Source organism: Pygoscelis adeliae, unplaced genomic scaffold (assembly GCF_000699105.1).
Source record: "Pygoscelis adeliae isolate BGI_AS28 unplaced genomic scaffold, ASM69910v1 Scaffold402, whole genome shotgun sequence".
In the NCBI taxonomy this organism is placed as follows: domain Eukaryota; kingdom Metazoa; phylum Chordata; class Aves; order Sphenisciformes; family Spheniscidae; genus Pygoscelis; species Pygoscelis adeliae.
Window position 1 is genome coordinate 4,479,021 of NW_008824411.1, and position 8,717 is coordinate 4,487,737.

Here is an 8,717-nt window from a genome sequence, read left to right on the forward strand (position 1 = left end):
ACCCCTTTCACCTTTTGCACCCCCTTCACCTTTTGCACCCCCGTGCCCTTTGCATCCTTCAGCCCTACACCAGTTGCACCCTTGCACCCCTACATCCACTGTGCCCCACGCCCCCTGCACACCCCACACTCTGCAGCCCTGCCCCCTCTGCACCCCGAGTCTCTGCACCCTGGCTCCCTGCCTGCACTTGTGCTGTGCGGGTGGCCGAGAGCCCCGCCCTGAGTGGGGCTGGAGATGTCATTGGCATCTGTCAATTAACCACACTCCCAGATAAAGATTCATGGGGTGCTGACCACCAGGGCTCACCCCCTCCGAGCACAGATCTGTTTCTCCCAAGGGAGTGTAGAAGTCGACCCTCGGGCAGGGTCTCCTGCCCGTGGGGAAGTTTGGGGTATGAGGTGAAGCAGGAGAGAGCTATAGGGCTGTAACCCCCTCTTGCAGGACCTCGGGAATGGTGTGGGTGCGGGACGTGGCTCCGCTCACCACGGAGAGCCAGCCCATCTGCGTCGCGGACTGTTGTCATTTTATTAGGAGCGAGGACTTGCTGTTCCTTTGTGCTTGGCTGCGAAGGAAATGAAAAGCCTATCCAAACGTCTGTTTTGTATGAAACAATCCTCCCCAGGGCATGTTGCTGTGCTGCAAAGGTCATGAGGGCTTGTGAAACCCAGCGCCAGGACGCCTAGTGTCTGCCTCCTGAAATGCAGGGCACCCCCTCGCCCTCCCGCTGGCACAAACAGGGCCCTGTTGACACCGGACTCCACCCGTGGGTGCAGGAGGAGAGGCGGCAAGCTGTGCCTGGAGGCGCAGTTCATGGTTCAGCTGGGATTGCTTTATTACTCAGCCTGGCTCCAGCCTCCCTTCCCAGCGGGAGCCCTCGTCCCACTGATGCTCCCCGCTTCTGTCCTTGGTCCTGGGCTCACCCCACCTGCTGGCAGCCCCACCACAGGCTGGGGAGCACCTCCGGCAGGCTGCTGCAAGGGCACCGCTGGGCTCACCAGGGTGGTCAGCAGCCTGCGCTGGCAGGGACATCGCTGGGAAGCCCGCTCCCAGCTAAGGCGTGAATCACGCTGAGGCAGTGTCTCACAGCAGGGGAGGAGAGAGATGGCCTGCCTCCACCCTGCCTCCTCCCGGTCCTTCCCGTCCCAAGGCACTACACACATGCAAGCGCTGTATTTCAGCCACGGCCACATCCCCCTGCACCAAGCCGCAGCGTGCCACGAGCACCTGACTGCACTGCCTGGGCCAGGACCCCCTTCCTGCACCACGTGGGGTACAGCTGGCACCCTGATGAAATACAGGGGACAGGGCATGTCCTCTCCTCTCGCCGGTGGCCCTGCTTCCCCTCCCACATGGTGCCAGGCTGCTTTGAGGCCACTGCCTGGCTAGGACAGACGTCTTCAGCTGCGCTCCCTTTTAAGGCAGGTTTTGTGCCGGCGGGCAGCTGAAAACTGGCCTCTCGCAGGTCTCCTCCAGCTGGCCAGCCCTGCGGCCTGTCCCCCCGGAGCGCTCAGACTAAAATGTGCTGGCCGGGGCAGCCTGTGCCCTGGGGTGGCACTGCATGCCGACTGACCTGGCTGAAGCAGAGGCCCAGCCACCCACTCCCCTCGGTTCCCCCAGGCACTTACTGGAGACCGTTCACACAACAGAGCAGGCACAAAACCAGCAGCAGCTCTCACAAAGCAGGCGCCGCCAAGCCATGCGTTGCTCTCTGCCAGGCCTGCCCGCATGGGGCTTTATGCCTGGCAGCCACCCTTCCCAGCCCCCCTGGTTTAGCCTGGCCAGCCCTGCTGCAGGGATGCGCAAACCTTGGGCTACCCCCAGACTGCTTCACGAAGGGATGAGCCGAAACATGGTGTCAACACGCAGTGCACCGTGCAAACCTACAGGAATTACGGTGAGCCAATATTGGGGTGAAGGTTGCCATGGGTCAGTAGCCCCAGTTCCTATGCCCCACCAGGGCTGCATGCATCCTGCTCATCGTCACTGCCCTGCTCTCATCCCATCGATCAGTGGGCGCAGTACCCTGCACAACAGCAGGGCAGCACAGCAGAGCCGTCTAGTGAAGGGCCCCCAGCGGGGAGGGAGGACCCCCCCTCTGCAGGGGGTCCCAGAGCACGGCAGCACCTCGGGAGCCTGCGGGATGTGGCCTCTTGCTCGTTTTACAGGGAGTGAGCCCATAGAACACTCCTAATGCCAGTGCGTGAAACCCATCAGCGTGCCGTGGAGGGGCAATAAACTGAGCACTTGCCGGCCCGTGCTGGAGGGAGCTGGCTGGAAACGCTGTGGCAGCCTGTTGTTTGGGGTCACCACTCCTTCTGCCATCCAGGGTCCCCCCGGGAGCCAAAACCATGCCACAACTGCCTGCAAGCTGTTTCAGAGTGGCAGTGAGCAGCGGCCAGCTCATCCCACTGCAGCGGGACACTGCCCATGTCCCCATGCCCACAAACATGGGCAAAGGCAGGCAGCGGGCAAGCCCTGGTGCTGGGCAGAGACAGCTCCAGGGAGCAGCAGGAGAGGGGCAGGGGTGGGGTCTTCAGCAAAGCCAGGTCCCAGCCCAAGCATCGCTTCAAAGCAAGGTTCATAGCCTGCCAGGGAAACAACCCAGCCAGTGCCAACAGAGAACAGCCTCCTCAGCAAACCACAGCGTTATCTTATCTGGAGACCTTGTTCCAGCTAATTTAACCATTAGAGCAGAGCACGCCTCAGATGTCTGTGCCCTCTGACATCAATCTGTGGGTGAAGCTCCATCCCGGAGCATCAGGCACCAGCGCTCCCCAATGGCATAGCGACGGCCCTCAGAAAAACCTGGGCTGTCTCATTTGTTTCTTTGGGTGGCGTTGTTATGGCCAGGGTCCCCTCCCCAGTCCTTTAGCAAGCACCGGCAAGAGCCGGCACCAGCTTCCCCAGGTCCATCTGCAGCATATTTGGTGCAAGGTCCTTGCAGCCCCCAAGGACCCCCCCCCCCAAGAGTTTCCCAAGCTCTTGGGGCAGGGTTGCAAGGCGAGAGTTCCCGGGCACGCCAGAGCTGTGGGCACACGCTGCCTGCCCAAATATACCCCTCAAGCAACTTGGCCCCTGGTGATTACCGGAGTAATGACTGGAAAAGTCACCGGCATTTTAGCAGGCAGGGCAGGTAACATAAGCCGATTTGGGTTTGTTTTGCTAACACAGCAAGAAAAAACCAGCTATTTCCGCATAGCAAATCAGCCCATCTGCCAGGGCAGCAGCTCCCGGCTCCCCTCCTGCCCCCTCTCGCTGGAGCAGGGCAGGGGCTCCCACGCTTCTCACGTCACGGCCTCCCGAGCACACTTGCACAGGGGGGGAAGCTGATGTGCCAGTGAAGGCACAACCTGGAGGCTGGTGGCACCACAGTCCAAGGGTTCGGGCACCTCATCTAATTTCTTCTCCAGCCCCGGATCCTCCCAAGCTGGGTCACCCACTGCAGAAAATGTGACTAAGGAAAATCCCGGAGCGGCAGCAAGGTGCTGTGCTGGCGGGGTGCACGGGGCAGTGGTGGGCTGGAGGCACAGCCGGCATTTTCCCAGCTCTTGCACAACTGCAAGTCCTGCAAAATCTCCCTCCCTGGCCGTATTTCAGCCCACACTTATGCAAGTCAAGGGCCCGCTCAGCCAAGACGATTTGTTGTAAAATATGCTCTACCCAGCCCAGCACGGGACTCTAATTTGACGAGAAAATTACAGGGCGGCTCAAAAAAAGGCCAGCAGAGGCTGGGGGGAGCTGCCAGACTCACGATCCCATCAAAAGGCCCGCGAGATGCCGGCACCGTGGCCCTGCAAAGCGGCACAGGGTACCCCGCGGCAGGGCGCCGGCATGCCCCCCCTACCCACTCGCCTTCAGTCACCTCCGGATTTGCACGCAGCTAATCCCATTACCGGCCGGCCGGGAAAACAACAGCATGAAGGCAGCTGTCAGGGCAAATTACACCCTAAGGAAAAACTCCGGGGTACGTCTTCATAAAGCTGACAGGCAGCTGATGGCTTGGAGTAATTGGGAACAGGACAGCAGCGGGAAAGGCAGTGCGGGAGCAGGGGGCTTGGGGAAGGGGCTCAGAAAGCGCCGCCCTGGGGGAGCCCAGCACACCCACCGACACGCTGCACTGGTGCTGTAAAGCCCCGAAGGGTTTGAGCCTGCGAAACACGCTCACTGCCATGCCAAAATCTGTGCTCGCTGCCCTCCTGGACAGGGTGCAGAGTACATCCCACCATGGGCATGGGCAATCACATGGCTGTTTCTAGCAGAAACGGTAAAAACATTTCCAGCCTGGTTAAGGCAGCAGGTCAGCTCTCAACCTCAAGAGCCAGGGCGTGAATGATTATCATGCAGTTAATATTACACTGCGCGAGCAATAACAAACACAGGAGCCCTGGGGCCGGCTCCCGGCCTGGCGAGGCTCTGCCGCGCGGCACAGGGACTCAGTGGGGACAGGGTGAGCCCTGCTGCTGGGAGATCGTGGGGCTGCCTACGCAGGGCCACGCTGGGGATGCGTCTGGGATTTCCATCAGTGGGACAGAAGAGCGCAGTAGCCCTCGCCCACCTCTCCAACCCCTCCAAGTCCCAGCTACATGGAAAGTCTCCTCCAATTTCATCCAGGCACCATTCCCTTAGTCTCCCTGAGTACAGTCTCGCCAAAGTCTCCACTGCCATCTGCTCTTTTCTGCAAGCTTTCCATTACCGGCAGCCCAAGGAAACCTCCTGGCTAAATCCTACTGGGGGAGGGTTTGGTGCATGTTCCTGGCACAGCCCCGGCTGTTTCTGTTGTGGCTATTGAATCCAGCCAGGATCGTTGAGGAAGCAACGCCCGCTGCATTGGGAAGCCGCCCAGCACCCATGAGGCATCGCCTCTGCCTGCCGGGGAGATGCACATCCGTGCTGGGGGCTGGCGGGGAGTGTGGGCACCGCTCAGGGGCTGCTCGCAGGGGCCCAATGCCAGGGACCACCTCCCCAGCCCTGCCCTGGTGTGGGGCGCTTGCCTGGCGGCGCTGCTTGCCCTGGGCTGGGTCCAGGCTGTTGACACCACACATTTTATTCCTGGTTAAAAATTCACTGGAGGTGAGGCGAAGGGGAAGTGGTGCAGAGGTGTTTGCACTCTCTGTCAGCACACTGCTCAGCGTGGTCATGCCGTGGTGGCAGTGCAGGGAGGGGAGAGGGATATAGCTGCTCCACTCCGCCTTACCCAAGCAAGGCAGAGGGTCAGGACAGAGCAAGAGAGAGGGCAGTGAGAAGAGGAGCTGCAGGTTTGCACACCCATTAGCAGCATGCACACCTCCATCCCACCAGCACAGGTATTCCTCCCCCAGCAAGCAGCCCCAGGGCACTCCAGGAGCCCCCCGAGCCCCTAGGGCGGTCCCCCATCTGCTCACCCCACCTGGAAACCGACTGGTGATATAAAGGCTGCTGCAGAGCCCAGCCTACTTCCTGGGGGGAAATTCCCTCACAGATGCCCCCAGGCAGCAACAAGCCAGGGAGATGCTGAGGGATGGAGCCAGCACCTTCCTCGCCGGTGCCATGGCCAGAGCCTGCACCAGCAGCTCTCCCTGCGCGACAGCCCCGTGCACTGCACTGGCAGGGGGATTTACAGCCCAAATCCTCTTCTGCTTGGTTTCATGCCGTTCCTCCTCCTTCATCCCTGCCTGCTTTCCTACACCCTCTCCAGTATTTACACCCAGTACTTTAACCTCCCCCTGGGGCCGAGCCAAAGCCCGTCCAAGCCAGGGAGAGCCACATCACTGACTTCAGGGAGTATCGGAGCTGGTTCTTGGCCCTCATGGAAGCAAGCTGTGCTTACTGGGTCACTTTTAATATCCCATCTTAAATCACATCTTCCAGCACTTCATCCCTTTTGGCTCCTATTTATTGACTTCCCAGCAAATGCTTTAAATCTGTCTTGCTTCACTGCCCAGCTGTGCTGCTCCGGCCCAGGGCATATTAGAGTTGTGCTGCCAACCACAGCCATGCTCCTGCCATCTCCCTGCATTTCGGGACCCCCTCCACACCACGATGGTTGCATCTCCCTTCCCTGCACAGACTAGCTCAGATGTTGTAGCACAGGGCTGCCCTCGTCAGTCCTACCCCCGCCAAGCCCCTCCCTGGTGTTTTCCATGTGTGCAGCCTGTTGTGCCCCTCTGGGACCAGCCTTTGTACACTCACCGGTCCCTTTTCTGGGTCACTAACGACAGCATGAGCGATGCAGCCCCGTTTCTGGTGGCACGGGCGCCCTCAGCCTTCTGTTGAGAAGCACCACTAGGTGACGATCCTGCTTCTCCGGCAGCTTGGGGATACCTGGGCTGGCACCCATCACCTGGACTGCCCTCAAAACAGGTTGACCACTGGTGCATTGTGGCAACTGGTGGGATTCCTGCCCTGTGCCCAGTGAGGAGCTGCTGGGCACGGCTGCCTGCTGAGCTCCACTGGCTCCCAAGAAAGCTGGGAGCCAGCAAGGGTAATTGCCCAGGACAAGTTCACAGGGCTTGGGAGATTTCCAAGCAAAGCTGCATCCACTTTGTTATCTATTTTCCTCCATACCCTGGAAAGCATGTCTGTAATCACCAGAGCCCTCCAAATTTTTATCCCACTAGCAAGTCTGAGCTGAAAAAAAAAAAAATATTGACATCCCCAAGGGGAAAGAAGTTTTCCAAGTCTCAAGTAAAGGAGCATTTTCCGCTCACATAGGCCTCCCAAAAATAAATACAAAAATGCACCAAGGATTAGAGGCCAGAGCTGCCTTCTCTGCTTGGGCAAAGTGCCACTCTGCTGTGTCGGTGCCCTGGTCCCCACACCAACCCGGCAGCGCAGGGACAGCCCCGACCTGTCAGCATGCACACAGACAACCCCACATGGGATCCCAAAGCCCCGCTACATCCTTCAGCTTCCTGGTCTTAACACCCACCCTGTGGGTACCCACTGTACCTGGGGCCACCGGTCCCCAGCCCCCCGCCACATCAGGGTGGGGGGACAGTGAAGAGACATCACCCACCTGGAGCCTGAGCAGCTGGGTTGTCCCCTTTGGGGTAGGGGGAAGCTGTGACGGATGCAGGCTTCCCGGCACCTCCCTTGCGCGGCAGAGCTGAATTTTGTCTATTTTTAATTTCATTGCATTCCCTCAATAAAACTCTCATGGGGAAACAAAAATGTAAGCAAAAAAAGAAAGGAGGGGGGAAAAACAGCGAGCTCCAAACCAAAATAAAATTCTGGTTTTGATGGCTGCCGCCTGGGAGCGGGCAGCAGCCAGGACGCTGTACCTGCCCTGCCCTGCCCCATATCCCTTCACACCCAGAACTAACCCAGGTACCAGCCATTGGGGCATCCCCTCCCATCCCTGACATCCCAAACTGCCTTCCTCCCTGCCTCAAGAGCACTAGCTTAACTAGTCCCATCAGCCCTGCATCAGCTCCTTCCCATCCCACCCTGGCCACACTCTCAGTCTCAGGTGAGGCCTTGGGTGTGCCTGGCTCCCCCCTGCAGCGAGCATCCCCCCCAGAGGCGCTGGGGAGGGAGCCTGCTGCTTGGTCCCCCATCAAGGGGCCAAGGCTGGTGCCCATGGAGAGGATGCTGTCAGGGCTGCAGGGCTGGGCTGGGTGCAGAGTGTGGGGCCAGGCCGGTGCTGGGGAGGGCAACCCCCCCCCCAAGCTGCAGGTGGGATGGTGGGGAGGAAAATCAGCCTGTGCAGTCCATCAGGGAAACTCCCTGCTGCAGGGGATTGCTACAGGCTAGCAAAAAGGCTGGCATATTAAGCTCGCTAATTAATGGTGATAAATAACGCTTGCAATGAGAGCTGGCTTTGTGCCAAGGGCTTCGTCGGCAGCTGCGCCAGGTCCTGGGAGGGCGATGGGGATCCCCCACCCCAGCACCGCTGCTGCTACATGGGGCAAACTTGGCAAAGTTTGGCTGCGAGGGCCCAGCTCTCTACTGCGGGTCAGGGAAGGAGCTGGCAGAGCAACACCACTCTGATTAACGCAGCAGCCTTGTCCCCTAAAGCATCAGAGGGGTCAAGTCTCTATAGAAACCCTGCCAAAACACAAACACACACAACCCATTCCCCGGCCCGGGAACCACACTGCCGAGCCCTCTGTGCCTGGGAAAAGGCTGAGTGCCGCTGGGATCGCTGCTGGGAGAGGGAAAACGAGTGGCTCCCGCGCCCGCTGCTCTGCCAGCTGCCTGTGCCTGGGGGATGCCACTTGCAGCCCGACGCTCCCCGCAGGTGCGATGCACAGGCAGAGCCAGCGTTCCTGTTCTGCAGTACCCGCTGCGTTTCCTAGCCGTGCCCAGGTGAGGAGCAAGGCCGGGGGCTGTGGCCAGCACCCACCCACCCCTCTCCTGCATGGTGACAGAGCAGCTCCAGGGCTGAGGCTGCTACAAGGATGCAAGACATTGCAGGGAGCACCAGTCCCTGTTTTCCCCAGCAAACAGGGCCAGTGGGGTGCCTGCATCCCTTGGGGGGGGGCACAGCCAGCAGGCAGCCCAACGGGGCTCTTGCAAGAACCTGCCAGAGGGGACAAGCTGGAGCAGCAGTTCCCAGAGCTGGTGTTTGCCTTGGCAGCCCCAGCCTCTGTGCCTTGCTTTCCAGATGCCAAGCTCCTAGGGGGAATAGCTGGATGTCTAAAACCAGGCCTGGCAGTGGGGCTGGTATCTGGAAGGGGACATGGCAGCTCCCACGAGTTTCGGTGGGCGGGGGGGTTGGCCCATGCCGCCACACTGCA

General features: G+C 60.0%; 1 protein-coding gene across 1 annotated transcript in view; it reads right to left on the minus strand.

Moving 5' to 3' along the window:
* The window catches only part of LOC103913998 (cysteine-rich protein 1), a 25,904-nt gene that overhangs the window by 4,742 nt on the left and 12,445 nt on the right, over window positions 1–8,717 (minus strand). The gene's annotated exons all lie outside the window — the stretch shown is intronic.